At 44.3% G+C, this 22,833-nt stretch overlaps 1 protein-coding gene across 2 annotated transcripts in view; it reads right to left on the bottom strand.

Moving 5' to 3' along the window:
- The window catches only part of CHRM3 (cholinergic receptor muscarinic 3), a 468,838-nt gene that overhangs the window by 253,756 nt on the left and 192,249 nt on the right, over positions 1 to 22,833 (bottom strand). For both annotated transcript variants that reach the window (XM_006920736.3, XM_015596229.2), the window contains exon 3: positions 7,162 to 7,223. The gene's annotated coding sequence lies outside the window, so the exon portion shown is untranslated. The remainder of the gene's footprint in view (positions 1 to 7,161; positions 7,224 to 22,833) is intronic.

The following is a 22,833-nucleotide window of genomic DNA, read 5'->3' as shown; positions in this document are numbered from 1 at the left end:
ATGCTGCTTCTTTGTCTTCCCATTTTGGCTGCTTTTCCATGTCTGTTTCTATGTACTAAGCAAAGTGTGGGGAGTCATTTATGGACATGTGAAATCGTATAACAAGGAACAAGGATATTTGTGTACTTGGCAACAATGTAAGAAGTTGAGATTGTAAAGCGCTGGGAAAAACTGGGAGGTAACTGTTCACATAGCAGTCACTGCACATTCCTTGCAACAGTTTAGCAGAGAGTTCTGAGTTGTGAGAATCTCATTGTTCTACTAGATATAGTAATCTGGCTAACCTTGATTCTTGACTACTGTCTTTCTTATTGTAATGTTATAAATAGTGTGTTCTAAATAAACTCGGGGACACAGACACAGCTTGATTCTGTGATCCCTCCTGCAATTCTGTCTGTCTTCTTTCTTTTCCTCAGTCCATGCTCCCCCTTTCAGGTACCCTCAATTACTTCGTCGGCTGGCTTCTGACAATGGCATACGCGTTCATGTTGGAGGAGCACTACATCAGAGGGGCCCCTCTGACTTTCCTCTGGCCGTGATACTCCACGAGGAAATGCCACGATGAGCTGGTTTCCTTCTAGACCAAGCGTCACATACTCAGGTCCCCAGCATCCACTGCCCAAAGGCCCAAGGCTGCTTGCTCACTTCTAGAGCGTCAGGGTGATCTCTTCACCAGACACATCTCTGGTGTACCCGGGACCCCGTAGGTGACCAAAGGACAGCTATGACACAGTATGAAGGAAGTATGTTAACCTTCTGGCTGTGTCCACGTGCACCCTCCAAGAGTGAGGCCCATGGGGGAGCAGCAAAGAGCCAGGAGTGGACAGGGCCTCCGATCGTACTTTTGCTCCTGGTGCCACAGACAGGGGCCAGGCCCACTCCTGCTGTTTGTCGCCCCCCTTTCAGTGGGGTCTGAGCTACGTGCAAGGTGACAGCTATACAAAAAGATGTGCTTTCCACGAATTTTTAAGGTACTTGATACTAAGAAGCTAGGTTAGATTCCAAAATCATTTGCCTTATCCTAGGAGATTTAAATAATTACATTTGTCAGTGAAAGAAAGTAATGGCTGTTAGGTTCTTCAAATATTATTTCAATTGGAGGAAATTTATGAATGACTATAAAATAGGTTTTAAATTTTTTATCTTCTACTTCTTATAAAGCATCACACACGGTGACTGCCAGACACGTATGGAGACACCACTGGTCACTATTTCCAATGTGACACCTGATCTAAGAAAAAGTTACATATGAATTTATATTTCTCATTAAGATATTCAAAAATATTTTATTTGGAAAGTTTATATAAATTCTATACTTAGTATTCTTCCTCTTCTTATTTTCTCTTCTTCTGATATTAAGCATATGTATTGATTTTTTTCACAAAATTCTACATAGATGCCCCCAAATTCTATCTAATTTACCCATGAACCAATCAAGTATTATATGTTCACACTGAAGTGGATGAAGGCGCATCTGGCCGATGAAGAAGAAAGAGCTGAAGCGCCCCGGCCAGGGGAGAGGGGGCTCCCCTCCCCACGCAGGTGGCGAAGCCGTGGGCCACAAGTGCTACTGCTTCTGACTTTGATCAGACATACGTCCTTTAATAAAGTAGATTTCTTTCCTTAGCGCAATTTTAAAAACAGGTTTTTTTTTTTCTTTTCAACAGATCAGCATTAAACTTTTTCTTTCTTTAACATTTTCCTAACATATAATTATCATCTCCCAAAGACCCAAAAGTGCTGTCAATGTGACTGAAATAAGAATGTAAATATTTTATAAACAGCTGTCAAATCTCAATTGGCAGGAAACAAAAAGCCCCGAATTGCTGTAATCTAACCTCGAGGCTACATCATTTAACTGACAAATGAGACATTTTTCTAGTTTCCATTTTCCCCATCAGCATTTTAATCCATTCGCAGGGGCTGCCATTCTATGTAGTCGCTGTGACAATTTACTTGAAGATGGAATAATCTCTGAAACGTGCCGAGGGAGCTGCCTAGAGCAGGGACTGGCTTCTTTTCATGGGACATTTTTCACCCTCACTGTACCTGGAACACCTGTGAGTAACAGGCACTCAATATTGGTACCAGAGAACCTTATCATGCCCATTTTTATTAAAAGGCAAAATTTTCCTCCTAGCAGTTTAGTTGAACCTTATCATGCCCATTTTTATTAAAAGGCAAAACTAAACTAGCAGTTTAGTACTTTTATCATTTCTTTCTTTTGAGCCTTCATTCAACACACATTTCTGATCATTATGTGGCAGGCTCATCTAATAAATCGATGTAAGACCCAAGAATTGGTGCTGTTGCCTGTCATCAGCTCAGAAACGCCACGTGAAACCGCTGGAGAGGCCAGTCCCTCCCAAGGACTTATGGCTATTCTCATGGGCACTGCTGTGTCTCTCTTCCCAGAATTTCTGTTTTTACCTTTTCCTGTATTTCTTTCCCTTTTGGTCTAAGCAACAGACGTGGCAGAGACATCTAGAAGCATGGATAATTTCTTTAGGGACATTTGGCATTTTCTTCCTCTGGATTCCTTCACTCGGTGAATATGTGCCACCCTCCTGCAGGGGAAAGGTGTCCCTACAGGTCCCATGGGTTTGGCGGTGAGGAGGCAAACAAGGCCTTGCCCATATGAAGCTTAGATCACACGGTGACGATAAACAACAAACTAAAAACAAAAGTGGCCGAATTCTTCATGTCTTTCCTAAACCCCTTAAGCTACATACGTATTGTTTCCACATGGAGGTATTTTTAATATGCCTTAAAAAATGAAAGTGCTAGTTTTCAAAGGTTAATGTGAGTGCCGGAGACAACACCCGTTTCGAGAGAGTGGTTACTGAAGGCCTCTGAGCTCTGAAGGAAGGGCCAGGGACAGAACGCTGCAGTGCCGGGCCCCAGGGGAAAGAATGCAAGGAAACACACATCCGGGGAACAGACACAAAGACGGGGGGCCCCGAGTGCGGAGGCAAGGGCCAGCGGCTACAAGCGGAAGCGCACTGTAGGGCGCGAGCTGTGCTGGTGCGTTTGGGCTTCACCCTAACCATGGAGTGCGGAGGCGAGGGGTGTAAGTACGTGTCACACAGGAGAGTGACAAGAGGTGATCTGTGTCCCCGGACGCTGGCTTCTGCACACCGATGGACTTGGTATGGCGGGAATGGAAGCCGGGAGACCACCAGGAACCTCATGCAGTTGTCCAGGTGAGACAATGATGCACCCGGAGGAGGATCAGGACAGAAGACACAGAAAGCAGTGAAGAGATTCAGGGTGTACTTGACAGAAGAAAGGAAAATGAAAATAACAGGTAACTTGCAGATTCAATGGCCAAAGAGGGAAAGTCAGCTTTAATAGAGCATTTCCCTGCATGAGCAAAGGAGGCCCACAGGGTAAGCTGTGAGTTTATCCTAAGAGAATGTCAGAAATCTACACCCTCAATGTACAAATAAAGAACATGAGTCCAGAGAGGTGAAATAGCTCTTTTAAGCCTCAAAAGAGCTGGCTGTCACCTGCATTTCCTGCCTCATATTTTCTAAGCCACAGATTTTTCCATAACCCAGCACCTCCTGCCTGACTCGGCTTCGCACTCGTTCAATATCTTGCATGATTTTCTCTGAAAAGAAAGTTCGTTGTATAGTTTATCTTTTATCTGCATTTTTTTCTGAACCTAATAAGTACGAGTGAAGTAATGGAGGTTGTTAGGAGGACGCTGTTTAATACTGAGGCCGTAGGGTAAAAAGTTGAGTTCTGGTGGCCATTCTTAGATCATTATTTCTAAACTTTTTTAGAGTTAAAAAGAAAGTTTATTAGAAAAGGGGGGACACTCCACAGACAGTGTGGTCTCCTCTCGGAGGCAGAGAGTGAGGACAGAGAGAAGGACAGTGAGAGGGACAAAGTAAAGGCCCTGAGAAGGACTCTAAACTTTTAAAGAACAAAAACACAAAAGAATCTTGAAGTTAATATTTCCTTCACCCGCTTTCGTAGGCAATTCCAATTCATCCCGATTCCCCCAAATCAAGATTTTTCTGTTCCCTCGTTTATAACATGGAGCAGTCTCAGTCCATTCAGGGTTATCAATGGATAATAATGAAAACTCCGTGTTCCTGAAGAGCATTGAAAGGTTTAGTAAACCGACGATGCCCCTGACGTGCTGGCAAATGCCCTCAGCAACCGTGCAGGCTCCAGGCCGCCTGTCGGGACAGCGCCGAGCGGGGAGAGGACGGGGATGGGCTCAAACCTCAGCTCGCCGGCTGCGATCGCAGGATCACGTGCTCAACATCGCCAAGCGCTGGTTTCGCGGCTGCGCCATGGGCGCAGCACCCACCTGGCGGCAGCACCGTAAGGGAAGCTGCGGCGCGGAGCATCTCCGATGCGACAAACGCCCAGACCTGAACGCCGGCCACTCCGCTATGTCTGAGTTCTCGCTGAGCCTCAAAGACCCACCGAGTTGGGGTGCGCTGATTCCCCAGAAGGCGACGGCCGGCTCGCGGGAACTCGAGGGGCCAAGCTCCTCTGACCTTTCTGCTCCACCTGTCTGGTTGTGGCTTCTGCCCTTGTGATTACGAGACGGGGCTGCGCTTCTTATTAATTACGTTTTTTTTATTTTCTTCTTTTATGATGCTCTGACACAGCAAGATCTTGCTGGCCAGGGACAGGCCGCCCCTCCCGTGCTGGCGAAGGGCCTGGCTGAGAGCGTATCTCGTATGTCAACCTAAATCTGCAGTCCCAGCCACCGTCTTATCTAACTGTCACACCCCGAACCGATATGCCCGAGCCCTGACTCACCCAGAGCCAGGTACCAGGGAGCAGAGCCCGTCCCGCAGCCCAGGGCCCTCGGGCCTGGCTCTCGCCGGCCGCCCGGGGAGCTTCCCGCCTGGCCCTGGCCTCCTGTGCGAACGCGCAGCGCCGACTCTGACCTGGACGCGTTCTTCACTCCCGTCTTCCGCCTCTGCCCAAACCCGGTGCTTCCCCCTGGGGCCCGGGGGACACGGAGTGCCCCCTTCTCTCAGGAAATGTGACTAATAAATTCTTCTTTCAGCGGCATTGCCCTCTCTGTGTCGCCGCTTAGTCACTCCCGTAAATTAAAATCTCACAGCTACAAATTTTGAAACAGCTTTCCAAGTAGGAAGATGGGGTAATAACGAAGGATAATGTTCCCAAAATAGTATCCTCTCGAAGCCTCGCTCTTTTAATTCGGGCAGGGGGCCCCTCCCCAGGGCCGCCTCCCAGAGCCCTTAGCCGGAACTGGACCACGTGGCCTCAGTGAAGGAGTGTGGGAGGCCAAGGCTTTAAAAACAGGCACGCTGCTGTCCTTCAGAACATCGGGGCATTGTAGGAAGAAAGACGGGGAGAACAGATATTAAGTAGTCTATTAGTGCTGTCTGCTGAATAGAGAAGGGATAACTAACTGTCACATTTAAAAAGGATCGAGCTTTTTCACAATGTACCTTGCTTTATATTCACAATCAGATTTTGTACAGCATTCTGAAAAAGGCGATGTAAATCAAGGAATAATATTTAAGCTTCTATGAATTAGATAAGCTACGAGGTCCCACATATGCTAAAAATTCAAACATCTTGCACTACGGTCATGCGCCACTTAAGGACAGTGATACATTCTGAGAAATCTCGTTAGGCGATCTCGTTGTTGTGCAGACATCACAGAGGCACTGACACAGACCCACACGGCACAGCCTACCACACACCGAGGCTCTAGACTATAGCCTTATTGCTTCTAAGCTACAAGCCTGTACAGCATGTTGCTGTACTGAATACTGTGGGCACCTGTAACACATGCTATTTGTCTATTGAAACATATTTAAACACAGAAAAGTTACAGTAAAAATATGGTATAAAAGAGAAAAAATGGTATAGGGCGCTCACCACGAATGGGACTCACAGGACTGGACGCTGGTCTGCGTGAGTCAGTGAGTGAGCGGGGTGATGGGAAGACTGTGCCGCTGGGGACCCTCCACACACTGCCCCACAAGCTCGGCCTTGCTTCCTTACCACGGGGGCAGAAAGACACCCAGGAGCTGTCAGCGCTGCTGACGAACAGGGACGTGGCCTGGACCAGTTAGGAATATGCAGGAGAAACTGGCTAGATGAGGCATAGATCACCTTCAGAGTGGCTGTCAGGAGGGGCTGAAAGGTGGCCTGAGGATCGGGAGGAATAGGAAATCAAGACGGAAGGGTAAAGGGATGTGGGATTGTCATGGCAGCGTGGTTTTGGTTATTGCATGTTGGAGCAGTGGTCAGATTAAGGAGCTTTGTGGTTTTCATAAAAAAGAGGGTGATTGTTTAACACGGAGGGTGGAGAGCCGAGGACTCAGCACTTGACTTTGGAAATGTGTTTTTGGTTCCACTGACCCAATCTGGCACAAAGGCCCTCTCTGGCATTGAAGTGATGGAAGAAACAAAAGTTATGTGTGCATTACGCCACCACAGCCTGAAGATACTTCCAAAGTACAGGCACAAGCTGGCCCCGCAGCACCACAGAAAGGCCTTCACTGCAGTGGCACTGAGCACGTGTTAAGGTAGCTCCTGTGGATCAGTGTCCTCTGAATAAATTTACAGCCATGTACTCTGAAGACCATCAGGCTAGCTCTAGGAGGGCTGTGGTATCCTCTGAGCCTGTAGTGCTGGGGGGACAGGCTCCTCTGTGCTGAAACAGCTCAGCGGATGCTGGACTGGGATGTCATCTGTGCACTCAGAACTGAGGTGCTCCGAGTGGGAGGGAACCTACCGCCAAGCCCCACAGATACTGCTCCTGCCAGAGAAAAGCAACTCCTCCTAATCACAATCCTTCCATTTCTTCCAGGACATTTGGCTCCATGACAATCTATGGGACCACTGTCATACATATGGTCCGTCGATAAAGGAAACAATAGATGGCAAATGACTCATACTGCTCCAGGTAAGATACAAATAAGTATTTGGAATATAAGTATATATTTACATTAAGATGTAAATATAAGTATATATTATATAAGTATATATAATATAAGTATATATTTACATTAAGATGCATACAGTAACAATTACAAATTGTTTTGAAAAACACCAACTCAGAAATTTCTGTTCCTCATTAACCTGTTCTCTCCGATCAAGCCGTAAACTCCCCTTTGAAAGCAAAGAACTCAAATCAAAAATAAATCTTACCTTATAGTATGTCAGCGGAAGTTCTGAGTGTCATTTATTTGGCCTCTGATCAGAACACGGTGCTAGAAAAGAAGGAGAAAATGGGGTTAACACATAGCTGAGACATGGGAAAAGGTTACACCGGATAATCCAAGGAAATGTAGGAAAATTAAAGAATTTTCTATTGAAAGTAATCTCCTGGGTCATGTGGCCAGTGAGGATACAGGTGGTCAGAGAGTTGAGCTACCTGTCATTGGCAAAAGAAACACATCTATCAACTTCCTGCAAAGGGCTCTACCTGTAGCTACAGTCCTCATACCTGCCGAAGCCCCAGCCACAGCGAAGGCACATGAAACCGAGAAGGAGGGGACACAAGGGAGGCTGCCCACCCCTTAACTTCACGCGTCAGAAACGGCGCTGTCCGTGCTTAGCGTGTAAGTCAGCACCGCCCACTTTCAGAGAAGTCACGGGAATGACGCCTTACATGTCGCTGTCGCTGCCTTCTCCCAGACACCACATACGATTGTCTAATGATTAGTCCAATTCTTACACAGGAATAGAATCAAATCTGAAAACAATTCCCCTAACTCCATTTGGGACACGGATGTTCACATTTTTAAAGTGTACAGAGCCTGGCATTTGAGCCAAAAAAGCACGTCTTAGGAAAGCATGCCTTTCAGAAGGTTGACCTAGAGAAAGAAAAGAAGGCACTGATCCCGTGAGCAGAGAATGAGGGATGCGCGTTCTTGTGAAGGATGGCCTTGGGGACAGAGGGTCGGGAAGAAAGAAGGAACTTGAGGATTAAAGCTGATAAGACATTAGTGGATTTTTAAAAGGAGGACCTTGCAGTTTCTGCAGAGGGGTGAGGGCGCAGTCAGGTGACGAGAGGACGGGGCAGTGAAGTGCGGGGGGTGTCCAGGCTGCATGTGGGGGGCTCCCTCGGGGAGGATGAGGCTGAGTGCAGCCTCCAAAGTACGGCCTGTGACCGGGTGAGTGCAGGGCTGAGGAGAAATGTGTCATCAAATAGATTTCTTTTCCTTTTTTCTTTCTTTTTTTTTTAAGTATCTATCTGCAAAGAATTGGGAACAAAGAAAGGGAAGCCCTTGGTCCTCCGTCGGTCTGGGAAGTGCTCTCCTCAGGAGCGGCAGCCACTGTGCTGCTCAGTCAGGCTCCCTTTCTCCTCTGTCCAGGGGCTCTCCGTCGGCCGCCGCGTGCAGTGTGGGACAGTCAATCAAGGGGCTCTCTTCTGTCTTCAGCAGAAGGGGAAAATCTGGCCCTCGCGAGCACCGTTAGCCAGCTCCTCTCCCAAGAGCCCCAGTCTGAACGCTGTGTCCTCGGGAAGAAAGTGGCTGGAGCTGATCATGCCAGGGGATCCATTCATTTCCACGTGGGAAACTGAGGCTGAGACGTCACCTGAATCCAGGCGGTCTGAGTCTTCCCACTCACTAACTGCCAGGCCTCTTTCAGATATGAGAAATCTCCTCGGGAAATACCATCTGTACAACTGCAACTTCAGAAGAAAACTCAAGCAGGTTAACACCCCATTCCTACTAGAGGCAGTGACGGGCCAGTCATCAGACAGTGCCCCGGAGAAGGACAGAGCCTTTTCTGCCCCTCGTCTCTATCTGACAGACTTTTTCTGCAATATGTGGCAAGTCAGTGAGCCTAGAATTCACCTCTCACTGTACGTTCCTTACAGAAATCTAATAAACCACAGGACAAGTGCCCAGTGAATCCACTGAGGCAGGTGTCAGTCCTCTCAGAGTAACCTACTAAGTGTCTTCCACAGTAGTTGCTCAATAAGTATGTGTTCTATGAAGATTACCATAAAAATTAATAATTACCCAGAATGCATTTGCCTAATTTATAGCTGGGAGCCCCAACATGAATGCATACTGAGATTCCCATGAGTTTAAATAAGCAAATGCATCTCTCAATAACGTGAAATTAAGGTGCGCCAATAATGATAAAACAGAAATAAACACTATTCAATCATTAAAGTGTCTGCTAATAAAATATTGTGTTCACTCAATGAACTGTAGAACAAAAACTGAGATCAAACACCCTGAAGTGTTTCTGACTACGTTTCTCTATTGTTCGACTCAGGAAAGCATTCGTTTTGAAAACAAGCAAGGCCGCTGGCTTTCATCCTAGCCTCAGATTCTCTCTATTGAAAAACAATTGCACGTGGGATTTATTTAGGGACCGGCTTCAAATCTCTGAGTTTAGATGACACGCTCCTCCAAAGTCCAGTGAACATTGCTGAAAAAGTTGCATAATCAAAATATAATGGATGATTCCAGAGATGACTATCAAACTTATGCAGTTAGCCCAACAAAGAGGAAAACAAAGCCAGAGACAACATCACTACGGAAGGCCAGAGGGGAGGCTTCTTTCAACAGGCCAAAATGTGCTGTGATTTCGAATGTGTACTGAGAAACGCAGGCTCTTCCGTTAATACTTTCAAAGGAGTAGCTTCTTCTGTCAGATCATCGGTGTTTATGGAGGTGACTCTGAGAACAACATCAATGAAGGAGCCATTTTGGACTTTCAGTATAATAATCTGAATGGCCCAATTTCCTTAAAACTTTTCCTAAAAATCATATTTGCCTACTTTCTAATTATTTTGAACATGCATGCTTCCCTTATCACTAGGAAGACTCAAACGTTTCAGTGGATATTTTGCAATCTAAGTGGATGATGAATCTGTAGTGATGTGACTTGGACAGCATTATACCTGCTCACAGTCTTGAAATAAATAAGCTTCAGTAACTAATTTAACTTCGTATATTCAGCTGAAACTAGCTCCTAGCCTCTCAGAGAAGACCTAAAATATTGCCCTTTTTAACTTCACAATATATCTTTAGTATTTTATTCCTAACAATTTTAAAAAATTTTTCAGTTATAGTTGACACAATACTATATTCATTTCAGGTGTACGACACAGTGATTGAACATTTATATAACTCACAAAGTGATCACCCCAATAAATCTAGTGCCCCTCTGACACTGTACATAGTTATGACAATATTTTTGGCTAAATGCCTTATGCTATACTCTATCTCCCTGACGATTTTGCAACTACCAATTCGTATGTCTTAATCCCTTCCCCCTTTTCACTGACCCCCCCGCAACCTCCATCCCGTCTGGTAACCACCAAAATGTTTTCCATATCTATGACTTTGTTTGTCACACATACATGCAATCATACGGCATTTGTCTTCTTCTATCTGACTTACTCCACTCAGCACACTAATTTCTAGGTCCATCATGAAATATCTTTTCCCATCCTGTTACTTTTAGTCTGTGTGTGTCTTTTAATCTGAAGTGAGTCTCTTGTAGGCAGCGTATGTAAGGGTCTTGTTTTCTTAGCCATTCAGCCATCCTATCTTCTGATTGGAGCATTTTTTTTTTTTCATTTGAAGTATTTGTTGATATATATGTAGCAATTGCCATTCTTTATTTAGACTTTTGATATATATTTTTTCTTCGTATTAAAGAAGTCCCTCCAACATTTCCTGTAAAACTGGCTTGGTGGTAATGAACTCCTTTAGCTTTTTCTTGTCTGGGAAGCTCTTTATCTGTCCTTTGATTCTAAAGTCATCTTGGCTGTAGGTCCTGGGTTTTCATCATTTTGAATATTTTTGTGCAAAGCCCTTGTGTCCTGCAAATTTTTTTTTGAAAAATCAGCCGACAGTCTTATGGGCATCCCCTTGTATGTAACTAATTGCTTTTCTCTTGCTGCTTTTAAGATTCTCTCTTTGAATTTAACCTTTGGCACTTTAATTATGATGTGTCTTGATATGGGCCTGTTTGGATTCATCTTGTTTTGACTCTATGAATTTCCAGGGGTTGTATGTCTATTTCTCTCATCAGGTTAGGGAAGTTTTCCATCATTATTTCTTCAAATAGGTTTTCAATTCTTTGCTCTCTCTCTTCTCCTTCTGGTGCCCCTATGATGCAAATGTCGTTACACTTGGCATTGTCCCAGAGGCTTCTTAAAGTATCTTCATTTTTTGGATTCTTTCTTCTCGTTGCTGTTCTGATTGGGTGCCCTCTCCTACTCCATCCTCTATGCCGCTGATTCGATCCTCTGTTTCATCCACTCCGTTGATTCTCTCTAAGGTACTCTTCATCTTAGAGTTTGTAGTCTTCATTTCTGGCTCCCTATTATGTTTGCCATCTCTATTTTTATGTTTTTTGTTTGTTTGTTTTATCTCTTTGTTAAAGTTCTCACTGAGTTCATCTACTTTTCCGCTAAGTCCTTTAGCGTCCTTATAACCAGTGCTTTGAACTCTGCATCTGGTAGGTTGCTTGTCTCCATTTTGGTGAATTTTTTTTCTGGGGTTTTGTTTGTTTTTTCATGTGGGACATATTTTCTTTCTTTCTTTTTTTTTTTTTTTTGGTCTCCCCATTTTGGCTGCCTCCTTGTGTGTTTTTACGTATTAGGTAGGTCTCCTAGGTCTCCCGGTCTTGCTAGAGTGGCTTTATGTAGTAGGTGTGCTCTGGACCCCTTGGCACAGATTTGGGAGGGGTCCAGCTGCAGGCCAAGTTCAGCCATAGCCTATGCATCTCCAGGGCCACCTGGTAAAGGTCACCAAGCAATCCACATGTGGCTGCCACCCGTGGCTTATAGGTGTCTCGAGGGGTCAAGTCCGAAACCGAGGCTGGCTGCCATTAGTTCAGGGCTTGGTGCTGCTCAGCAAGTGGTACAGGGAACACAGAGGCCAGATGCTGTTTCTTTGGGAATTATGAGCCTTTCAGAGATTATATGAAAGTTCTCAGAAGGAGCCAGGACAGCCCATTTATATGGAACAAGTCGCTGAATTGGCTTGGCGGGGGGCACCACCTGGGAGAGGCGGGGCCTCAGGGAATCCCCTGGGCATAGCGACCTGTGTGATCCAGTTGACGGCACCTGTGTCTGCAGGCTGGGCAGAGGGAGGGCTCAACAAAGAACAATGGCCTCTGCCCGGCCCCTCCAGCCCTCTCCCGGCCGGTCAGCGCCTCCCCGCCAGCTGCAGCGCTGGAGCTCAAAGCGAGCGCGTCTGGGCGGCGAGTCCGCGGCCCTTTAAGAGGAAGGTCAACGACCCTCGCAGCCCCTCATCTCACCCACCGGAACGTTGCCGGTTCTCACGGGCGGAGGTGGCGGGGGACTCCTGTCCCCGGCGCTGGATCCTGGGCCGGGGAGCCCGGTGTGCGGCGGGACCCCTCCCTCCCTCCTGGGGGTGGGGGGTAGGAGGCCCTGCAGCCGAGACAGCCTCCCATTCTCATCGCCACATGCGGCTGTGGGAGCCCCGCTTTTCTGCGTCTCCGCCTCGCCTAACGTTTGGAGGTGACCTGGTATTCGAGCTGATCTGGTTGCAGGGTTTCACCAGGCCTCCCGCCACCCCGCGTACTGTTTGCTCTGCAGCCCTGTTAATGATGTCGCTGTGGTCGCAGTCAGGTGGACTTGGCCTCCGCGCTCTGCACCGTCTTGCTCCCTCCCATATATCTTCAGGTTTTGACCCTGCCTTATCGGAAGCCCCAAATAACAAGTACTCTGACAAAGCTGAGCCTGATGGCCTGTTTCATGGGAATAGGATGTAAATAGAAAATGTAGTTTCAAAGTGCAGATGTTATGCTAAGCCTGGTTTGCATTAAGTTCTTATTCAAAAACAGCACTAAGTATCTGCGCTCACTCAGATATCCTGTTGTACTTTATCTGCCCCCTGCAGAGCCCATCTTCTCATTTTTAGCCATTCCATCTAGAGAGGGGGAGGCTGACCTAACGAAAGTGCAGAATAGTTACTATGAATTAAATCATTCACTCCTTCATTATGATTCCCAATTTGCAGATGGGGCTCAGGGATGTAATAACTGTCTCAAAGCTGCGCAGTAAGTAATTGGTAAAGTTGATATATAAGTCTGGACCTGTTTTATTTCGAGTCCCACACAATAGTAACAACAGCAACAACAAAATTTACAGAATCCTCACCATATTCCAGAAGCTATTCCAAGCCCTCCACATACGCCTGGTCACTCATTCATCACAAGCCTTTCCGCTGTTACCAGCGTTTTACACACGAGGAGACAGGTACCCGCTGTGTCTGCGGGAGCACCGGGCTCCGCGGGGGTGGCTGCTTCCCCTTCCCCGTGCACCACCGCCCCGCGCTGCCCGTTCTCGTCATGCAGGTAACGATATTAACGCAACTCCTGGTTTGAATGCATGAAGGTTCAGTTGGTCCAGCAATAGCTATGGCATTTTCGAGGCATGGTGTGAGCTGCCTGCACATTCAGGGGACTTGGTCAGAGCAGCGCAGGTGTTCGTGGCCGCTGAGCACTCTAAGACCGACAGGCGTGCCTGGGTCTTCCGGAGAGCACAGCACGGGAGGTAAGAGGCAGTAATGGGAATGGTGGTCTGCAGCTACAGAAAATCACTCACTTGGGGGGTTTGTTGTCAAGGAATGTTGCCACCACTCCTGACTGCAGTGTCTGCGATGTCCCAGGCTGCTTGATGGGGACACAGCATCAGAAGTCTTCCAGGTAGCTCCGTACTTGTCATTAGACTCTGCTTCATAGGAGCCGACAAGATTGCAGCCAGTGGCAGGAGCGAGGTGGGTTTAGCATTCTGGGGGTGGAGACCGTGAAGCAGAGCCTTTGGAGCAGGGGTGCTAGAGGGAGGCTTCAAACAAGGACGATGAACTATAAACACTGACTCCCCAAGGCCCTTCCAGACCTCCTCTTAGAGGTTACACAACCCTAGAAACCACCAACCGGAGGGGGCAAATCTTTCCTGACGGAGATGGCATGGCTGAGCTTTGCAGGTGATAGTTTTCCTTCTAACAGCTCCCCGAGCCTGAGGCCTGCGAAAGTGGGTGCTGAGAGTCTTACAAAGTCTCATCACACCAAAAGTTCTAGAAGTCAAGGCCGTCCCAAAAGACGATTAAGTGGAAAGAAAAGTACTGCTCCGCATTCGATTTTGGCGCAGAGCAGTATGGGAGAAAAGCTTGCCTCCATCCGTGGGAACGGACTGCCTGCCAATCAGCTTCAGCAGAACTAACCTCAGACGCTGAGATAAACGCCGGGGGCTAAATTCAACCAGACGTACAAAACAGTGTGAAAAGTATTACTTGAACATTGTGATTTCCCATTGCGCTCCATATTTACAGAAAAGTGACTGAAAGGAACTTCACCAGGAATGTTGTTTGTTGGCTCATCGTGTAATTAGATGTAGTTTTAGCATTTTTCTATATTTTATTTTTTATAAATCGGAAAAATAAAATATGTTTAACTACTAACTAATATTTCTAAAGTGCCTGTTAAATAAAAAAACTGATTTCTTGCATCTATCTGAGGTTTAACTACTTCTTTCAGCAGTAAGCTATTTTAAAGCAAAATAAAAAAAATTAGAGACAGTATTAAGTATTACTTTTTAAAAAGATACGTATATATTTTACATAATGTGTTAAATATGAAGACATTTTAACAATTTCATAAAAAATGCATGACCTTATAAAATTGGACTCCATAGATTATGCCTACTGGCCGGAGTAAGCAGTTAAATGTCACCACAATGCATTGCTTTTACTAAAAGATGCACTGAAAACTTAGAAAGGAGAAACAGCATAAAATATCCACAACTTTAGTATCCTATAGTATTCTATGTTTATTTCCTTCCTGTTATGGACTGAACTGTGTCCCCTTCCAATTCATATGCTGAAGCTCCAGCTCCCAATGCGACTACATGGAGATGCAGCCTTTAACGGAGTAATTAGGATTAAACAAGGACATAGGGTTGTGAGGCTCTAGTTTGACAAGACTGGCGTCCTTAGAAGAGGCAGAGACACCCCGGCTCTCTCTCACGCGTGTTCTCCCTCCCGAGCCCTCTTTCTTGCTTGTGCACAGATAAAAGGCCACGCGATGGCATAATGGGAAGGCGCCGTCCGCGAAGCTCCCCAGAGACCAACGCTACTGGCATCTTGATCATGGACCACCAGCCCCTAGAGCTGTGAGAGGAGAAATTTCTGCTGTTCGAGCTGCCCATTCTGGTGTTTTGGGATAGCGGCCTGAACAGATCAGTACACTCTCAATTTGATGCTCAGTTCCACAGTGAACACAATCTCCTGGAAGTGATCTCCAGCTCTACCTGTAGTTTTGGCTTTTATTTTTCTTTAAAATCATAAAATCATAGAATGTGGAAGCTGAAAGGAATTAAAGAATCACTTAGCCCAAGTCCTACCATTTCTGAATTTTGTTCTTTGGTTTTAAGTGATGGATTTAAAATGAAATTTGAACTTTAAGTAAAATATGTGTGATATATCTCTGTTTTCCAACATCTTTCAGTATAAGGATAAAAACAGACAAATCTAGAAACCTTACTTCCCTTCAGAGTATAGTTCATTTAAAGGGAATTCATAGCAACAGGCATCATGGGGGCCTATAACTGAATTAAAGAGTGAAATGGTCACTTATTGCACGTGATGCATCGCGACCTTTCTAAAGCTTGTGAGGTAGGGTGGTCGAAAGGAATAAATCTGCGTTACGCGCAGAAATGAGGTGGGAAGGAAGAGAAGCCATGCGTGTTCACTTTTCCTTTTATACAGAAAACTGTTATTTTCTACCATTTTATCCCCATTGAATTTAGAGCTTGTGATCAGTCGCGTTTGGCGGGGCGGGGCGGGGCGGGGCGGGTACCGAGGAGACTAACTCATCTGTAATTCAAGGCGCCCACGGGAAAGGAGCAGGAAGCCAGAAGGCGGGCAGGAGGCCTCTGTTCACACCGGCTCTTGGGGCTTGATCTCTGTCAGAGCAGATTCCGGGCAAGCTCACAATTTAGGAACATTCATACATTACAAATAATAAAATGCTTTTCTTTTTTTGATTATAAAGTAATAGAGCTCATTTAATAAACCAAACGATACCTGTTACTTAAGGGGAAAAAATGAATGATTTTTGTCTTCCCCGTTCTCACCACAAATTCAATCCCGTATCTTGAATGTTAACAGTTCGATGTGTATCATTCCCTGATCTGTCTCGTCATTCACATATACCCATCGCCTTTACTATTACTCCACCATCCACACTATAATGCCTAAGCTCCTCTCACTGAGCAGGACAGCACGGATTTTCAGCAACCCGTATAGACCTAACTCATGCTCTGAGAGCTGGTAAACCCACCTCGGTGTGGAGCTGCTGTCATTTATTCAATCCTGATGCTGTTTCTGGGAGTAGGAGTATTTCTCTTTTTCTATTATAAATAATTTAGCAGTGATAATCATTGTGTATATGCAGAGGTACATTCATTTTATAGTTACATATTCCTCCAGCTATTGGTGATAAGGTCTTTACATTTTATACTTTAGTCGATAATGCCAGCTACTTGTCAAAAGCTTTGTCGCAATTGTGTTTCCCACTTTCCTCATCATAATTGTACATAACCTCTGTTTATCTAGCTATTGACAGACTGCAAATCTATATGACTAGTGGCAAGAAAAACAGTGTTCTCAGCGGTGCCTCTACTATTTGTCAGGCCTCAAAGATGGTCTTATACCAAGTCAGACTGACACAACTTTTGGCCAGTGTTCCAGCATTGTGGTATAAGAAGCAGATGATACTTGGAATAATATATATATTAATGTGCTGTTCATTCCAATGCTCACAGGACATTCCCAGGCCGGGTCTTCAGCAGTAGCCGAGCGTGGAAAAACAATAGTAACTTATTCAGAGGAAGGATTTTTAGAGGCTCGTGTTGTATTGGTTGAAAACGAGTAAACGTTCTAGTCAGTAAATTTCTCTATGTGGAAAAACATTCTTATTAAAAGTCACCGCTATTATATTCCCCATAAAACTATAACTTAAAAACTGCCTAACTCACCAAATGGTTTCCCGTGTTCTTTAAAAGTTCAAAAAAAAAAAAAAAATCCATAATAAAGGAAAAGGTCCAGTCTCCAGTTCCTTAATTTTATAAACAACATCACATCTTTAAAATGCTGCTCTTCTGTTGCCGGTGGTGGCTTGGCTTAGATGCCTGGAAATGTCAACCACTCTTTTCTTCAGGTAACCTTTCAGCAGTCCCCACTCAGGTGGCTTATTATTACTGTCCTTAAAGCTCAATCTCTCTCACTCCCTCTCCCTTACGTTAAGTCATATCAGTGCGAAAGCCAGGAAGGAGTATTTCTTAATTTTGCTCAAATGAGTGTCACAGAGACTGATCTAATAATAGTGTTTACAGAGATTCAAGGATCTAATTTTAGAGGGGAAAAAAAGAGACCTGAAGTGTAGATTCCTGAAAAGGATATTATTTTTGGTGCGTGCATCAGGAATCGGACACCCGACCGCCTTAAAGGACCACGAGTGGTTTACAGTCTGGCACGTCGCCCTGTAGTGGGTCAGTCAGGTGCATGAACTTAGCTCTGGAGTGGTAGAGATGTCAGTCATGAAGTGGGTTTAGATTAAATTACCTGAGGCAGACTTGTTCTTAAAATCATAATAAAAATGAAGGTAGATTTTGCATCTGCCTAGGATTGACCTGTTTTTCTTTCTTTTCTTCCTTTTTTCCTGTTCATTCCAATACTCACAGGACATTTCCAGGCCGGGTCTTCAGCAGTAGCTGAGAGTGGACTTTGCCGTCACTTGGCTCGGTGCCTTAGTTTTCTCATCCACAGCCTGACGTTAAAGTCATCAGCTTTCCTCAGACGAATGTAAAATAACTACTCCTTGTAGAAAAGGTAAAGGAAATACTTTATCTGAATTACAATATGGCTTTCTTTTGAATAACGGGAATGTTTGCGATTTTTTTCTAACACTCTTGTTTCTCTAATTTTTTTCAGTGCACACATATTACATTTTCATGAGGAAGAAACTTGAGAACAAATCCCCTACAATATGAAGCCTGAGCTCCTCTCCAGGACAGATGGATCCCCCACGCCTGACGCCCGCGGGCGTCTTGAAGCGTCCATCCGTCCTCGCTCACATTCCCCTCGGGGCTGCTGGCTTCCTCTGCGGCTACCATGTTCTAAAAGTTATCCTACTTATCTACTCATGTGTCTGCCTCTTCCACAGGGTTATAGGTGAGGACTGTGTGCCCCAGATGTGCCCGCAAGTCCACACTGCTGCCCAGGTGAACAGACAACTCGGGCCAGGGGAAATGATGTCATGCCTGGATACTCTGAGCTAGCAGGCGCATCTCAGTGAGTAGTGCAGCTAAGCCAGAATTCCTAGGAATATAGCTGACTAAACAAACAAACAAACAACAGCAAAAAAAAAAAAAGTAAAAGAAAAATAAAGAAACTTAATAAGTGTAGGCAGAGACGGAAGAGACTTACAAATGCTCCTATAAGATACGAGACAAGCAGTAAACTTAGGGACACTATTCTAAGTTGATATGAGACATAAAAGGGGTTGTCAATCCCCCAGCATTTCAATCCAGACACAAAAGGAACCTCCAGCGGACCACTACTGTGGCTATCTCGTCTGCTGTCAGCCATTTTGTGTGGACAGCAATGAAAATTAGTGTTAGGTCTTCCCATTACTCACACTGTTGCATATAATTATGTTCACAAAAATATAGACATTTTAATATTATATTATAGATTCAAAAATGTTGACACAATACTTCACTTTTACAAAAATTAACATTTGCTGGTGGTGGTGTGGAGAGCCACTGTCTGGATTCTGGTAAGTGACCAGAATGATGTGTTTAGAGCAAAATCAAGCAATCAGAAGACCCTCCAGAGTTGTTGACATTTTCTAGGCCGCACCTGATGCCCCTAAAGCTCCACAATACTCAAAAATGAAATTTGCTGCTCAAATTAATTTGAAAAGTACTAAGTGAAATGCTATGTTACCATTATCTCTACAACCGTATCTTTCAGAAATGAAAACAGATGTGCATTGTGCTTTCCTAAAGGCAGACACGCCCAGATGCCTGCTTTCCCGATCGCGTTGGGCCAGGTGCGGTTTTCTGAGGGGACTCGGGGTACACGCCGCATTGCACACACAGTACAGCATTCTTTCTGCTTCAGGACGGGAAAAAGAGCTGCACTTCAGAATCCAGCCTCACTTGAAAATGCATTTACTCTTGAGTCTGAGTGTTTCCTCCAAACTCATAGCTCTCTAACATCATTAAAAATAAATTCATCTTTCTTAAAAGGGAACTGTATGCTGTGCCGCACAACAACAAAAACTAATCGATTTGGGATAGAAAAAATATTCAATAATAATATTTAGAAATACATATTTTCAAATACCGCATTCGAAATGCAACCATGACAACCTTACACACACTTAAACATTTAATGAGCTCCTGAAACTATATTTAGCTAAAGTTTTAACCTCAAATATTTGGAAAGGTCAATTTTAATGTGATGAATTATCATTTTGGCAATTCCTATTGTACAGCTGTTCTCAGGAAATATAATAATGTCAGTGGTGTAAACAACATAGTTAACCAGTTTCCCTGGAGATTTTCTTGTCAAATACCTTTCAGAAAACTCTCAAGTGTCCTTAGTCAGCAGTTTTTTCCTGCTGCCTGAAGCTGTCCCTTTGGTCAGTAAATGGTTAACACATACTGCTGAGTAACAGCCTACCTGGAGCCCAGGACGCTGGACCTAGGAGCAAATATACAGAAAAAGGAGCACCTTAAAAGAAACTCTTAATTAAATATTACAGAAAAAAAAAAAAAAGTTACACGGAAAAACGTCCCCCGTCTTAAGTAAACAACAACAACAACAACAACAACAACAAAACCTAGATATAAAATTTGTCTGGACAACATGTCCAAAATCTTATAAGCACAAATATATACACAAAACAATCTTTAAAAAGGCACAGAAAATTTAGATTTAACCAAATAAATATGCTGATTAAGCAGGTCAAAACAGCCAATTATAAGCAACTTTATATGGTTCAACTTGCAGATCAAAATGCCACCAACGCTGGTTCTGACTTGGGAGTTAAATAATGATTTTTTATTTCTTTTGTGTCTGTGTGTGTTTTCGCTTATTTTCAAAACTGTTCATAATGAGCATTCATTAGTTTTAAATAACACCATTTATAACTTTTTAAAAGCATGTTAATTTATAGATGAGGCGTTTATTGGAGGGAGACTGAGCAAAGAGAAGGAGCGTGGCTGCGACCTGGGTGTCAGTGTCAGAAGCCGTGTATGGAGCCCGGCGCCGCACTTGCACATACGGGGACCTAAGGGAGTAAGAAAAGACCCTGGCTCATCAGAGTTTGGGTTAGGAGACACGTGCTGCCCTCAGTTTGAGCTCAAGTCATAGAAAAAAGAATATCATCGATTCTATCAGGGACTGGGCTCTATGGCAATGGAGATCTATTTTATTCATGTGAGATCATTGTTCTTTCCCACTTAAGATATTTGGCTCTTTTTAGTTACCCTGTGAGTACTCGCATTAAAATCCTGAAAAGATCAACTGGAGTTATCTATTATCTTGGACTGTTTATGGCTGAGCAATCAGCGCCCCCTAAACACCCTGGTCTTTCTAATTCAGAAGCAGTGTGTGGCGTCACTCCCTTGGGTCCCAGTGCTGGAGGGGCGAGGGAGTTCTTCCCTTAGAAGGAAGTGTCACTTCTCCCATCTGGAGGAGCCCGGGCCTCACTGGAGGAGGAGCTTTGTCCTGATTGACAGGTGGTTGGTGACAGTATCTGTGTCTTCCCTTAAAAGGCCCATCTGGACTCTACAAAATGCTTTCGTCTGCTAGCACCCATTTTATTGAGATCACCTCCCAAAACTGTGGGCAAAGTGGGAGAAGGCAAAAAACGAGCAGATCTTAATAAAACTCAACTTGCTATTCAAAAGGAATGAAAATTGTTCATTAAGAAATAGTCAACCGAATAATAACTCTTCAAAAAGTACAGTGATTGTTTTTCATCTTATGGAGACTAGAATGAGGTCAATACTTTTCAAACTAATAGAGGGTATTTTTATTTGAATATAATATCTTTGTATTCCAGTTTGCTTTTTAAAAATCTAGTAATCCTACCGTACCCGGAAGATTCATTCCTTTGAAAGAGATTACCTTTTTGGCAATTAGACACTCATTGACGGATCTAAAAATACTCTACATGTGAATATTTCGGTAGTCCATGAAATCATTTCTACTTTTGTATGTATCGAAGCATACTGTTTTCCTTTAACCACACTAGGTATCAGCTATACTGAGAACACAGTTGTGTGGGATGAGATCTCAGCTGGGCATGTGACTACCCAGAAGGAGCTCAAGTCACTGGGAATCTGGATACAGGGAAAGAAAAGACGTAGGAACTTAAGTTCAGGATTTATTTTGCCTGGGCCCAGTGAAAGCCTATTCTTGTAAAGAGGCATTAAAATTCTAAGAATTATTTCCATGTCTTCCTAGTGAGACCTGACAACCACTATCCCATGTACATATTGTGATGGATCATTAAACTCAGATTTTTATTTAGAATTTCATATTATATATAATATTGTTCTTTTGTATCTTTTGGTTGTTTATCCAAACAATATCATCCAATCGATGCTTTGATTTGTTTAGTTGTAAGGGATCACTATGATTGCAAATATTTTTCAAACAAGCAGCCGAATTCCTATCTTCTGTATTTTTTCAGAAGTCAGACTTGTGATAGATTAATTTTTGATAATTATATCTATTTAGTTTGAGACAGGTCGGATACAAAGCTGTCTGAACCTTATTCTTTTCCTTTTGTTTCAAATGTGATACTACATCTTTTGTGACTACTGCTGTCAAGACTTTACATTTCTGATTCCTGACTGGAGTCGTGAATGTGGGTGGCCGTGTCTGTGCTCGTGTGCGTGAGAGATGGTGAGAGAGAACGAGAAGGAAAGACAGAGTGAGAAACACACACGCTGAGAGAAAGAGCGACGGAGGGAGAGAGAGACAAGGACACACGCGGACACAACGACAGCCACTGTTCCTTTCCAGCTCGGTCCACTTTCTCTCGTGCCTTTCATCTCACTGACATCACTCGAGTCAGGGCCTGGACCCCTTAGACTGCTGCTCTGCGTGTGTGTGTGGCAGGGGTGCCGACCATGAATTATGCTCTATTATGTGCTATTTGAGATTGGGAGATTTTTAAGATACATCATTTGTGTGATCCTCATTTTTCTATAACTACAAAACCCTATGTTTAAACATGCATAAAGCTGTACATTGCCTTAATTTTGTTTTTTTTTAAAAGATCACAGAAATGTGTGACTCTGAAATTGCTGGTTCTGCTCCAGGTCATTGCTTGTTCCTTCCACATGATCTGTAACAAAGCAGACAGAGCCACAGGGACGATGGAACATGTAACTTTCGCTTGTGCACAGCAAGTGCGGTTTGAACTTGGCTTAGCGAATCTTGGGCTTTATGAAATATATCATCTCTTCACTCCCTGCCTAGGTCCTCCCAGGAGCATTGGAAGAGCCACGCGGAAGAGGACAGGACTCCCAATCGCATCTGCCTGTTTTGTGATACGGTTTTAGATAGCATGCTCCTAATCTTGTGTTTGTCTGAAAGAGAAAAATAGCATACATCGAAAGCGCTTAATGCATTCCAGATGGTTTTTATAAATTACCTCACGTAATTTTCACGATAACTCTATGCCAAGGGTACTCTTACTATCATCTCTATAACTGCGAAACCAGGGTCTGGAAGGACTAAGTGGCTTCCTTGGGATGACACAGTTTAAACTCTGGCAGTGGCAGAGTTTAAA

Source organism: Pteropus alecto, unplaced genomic scaffold (assembly GCF_000325575.1).
Source record: "Pteropus alecto unplaced genomic scaffold, ASM32557v1 scaffold189, whole genome shotgun sequence".
NCBI classification, from domain to species: Eukaryota; Metazoa; Chordata; class Mammalia; order Chiroptera; family Pteropodidae; genus Pteropus; species Pteropus alecto.
Note: the sequence above shows the minus strand (reverse complement) of the source record. Positions and strands in the feature narration are given on the sequence as shown.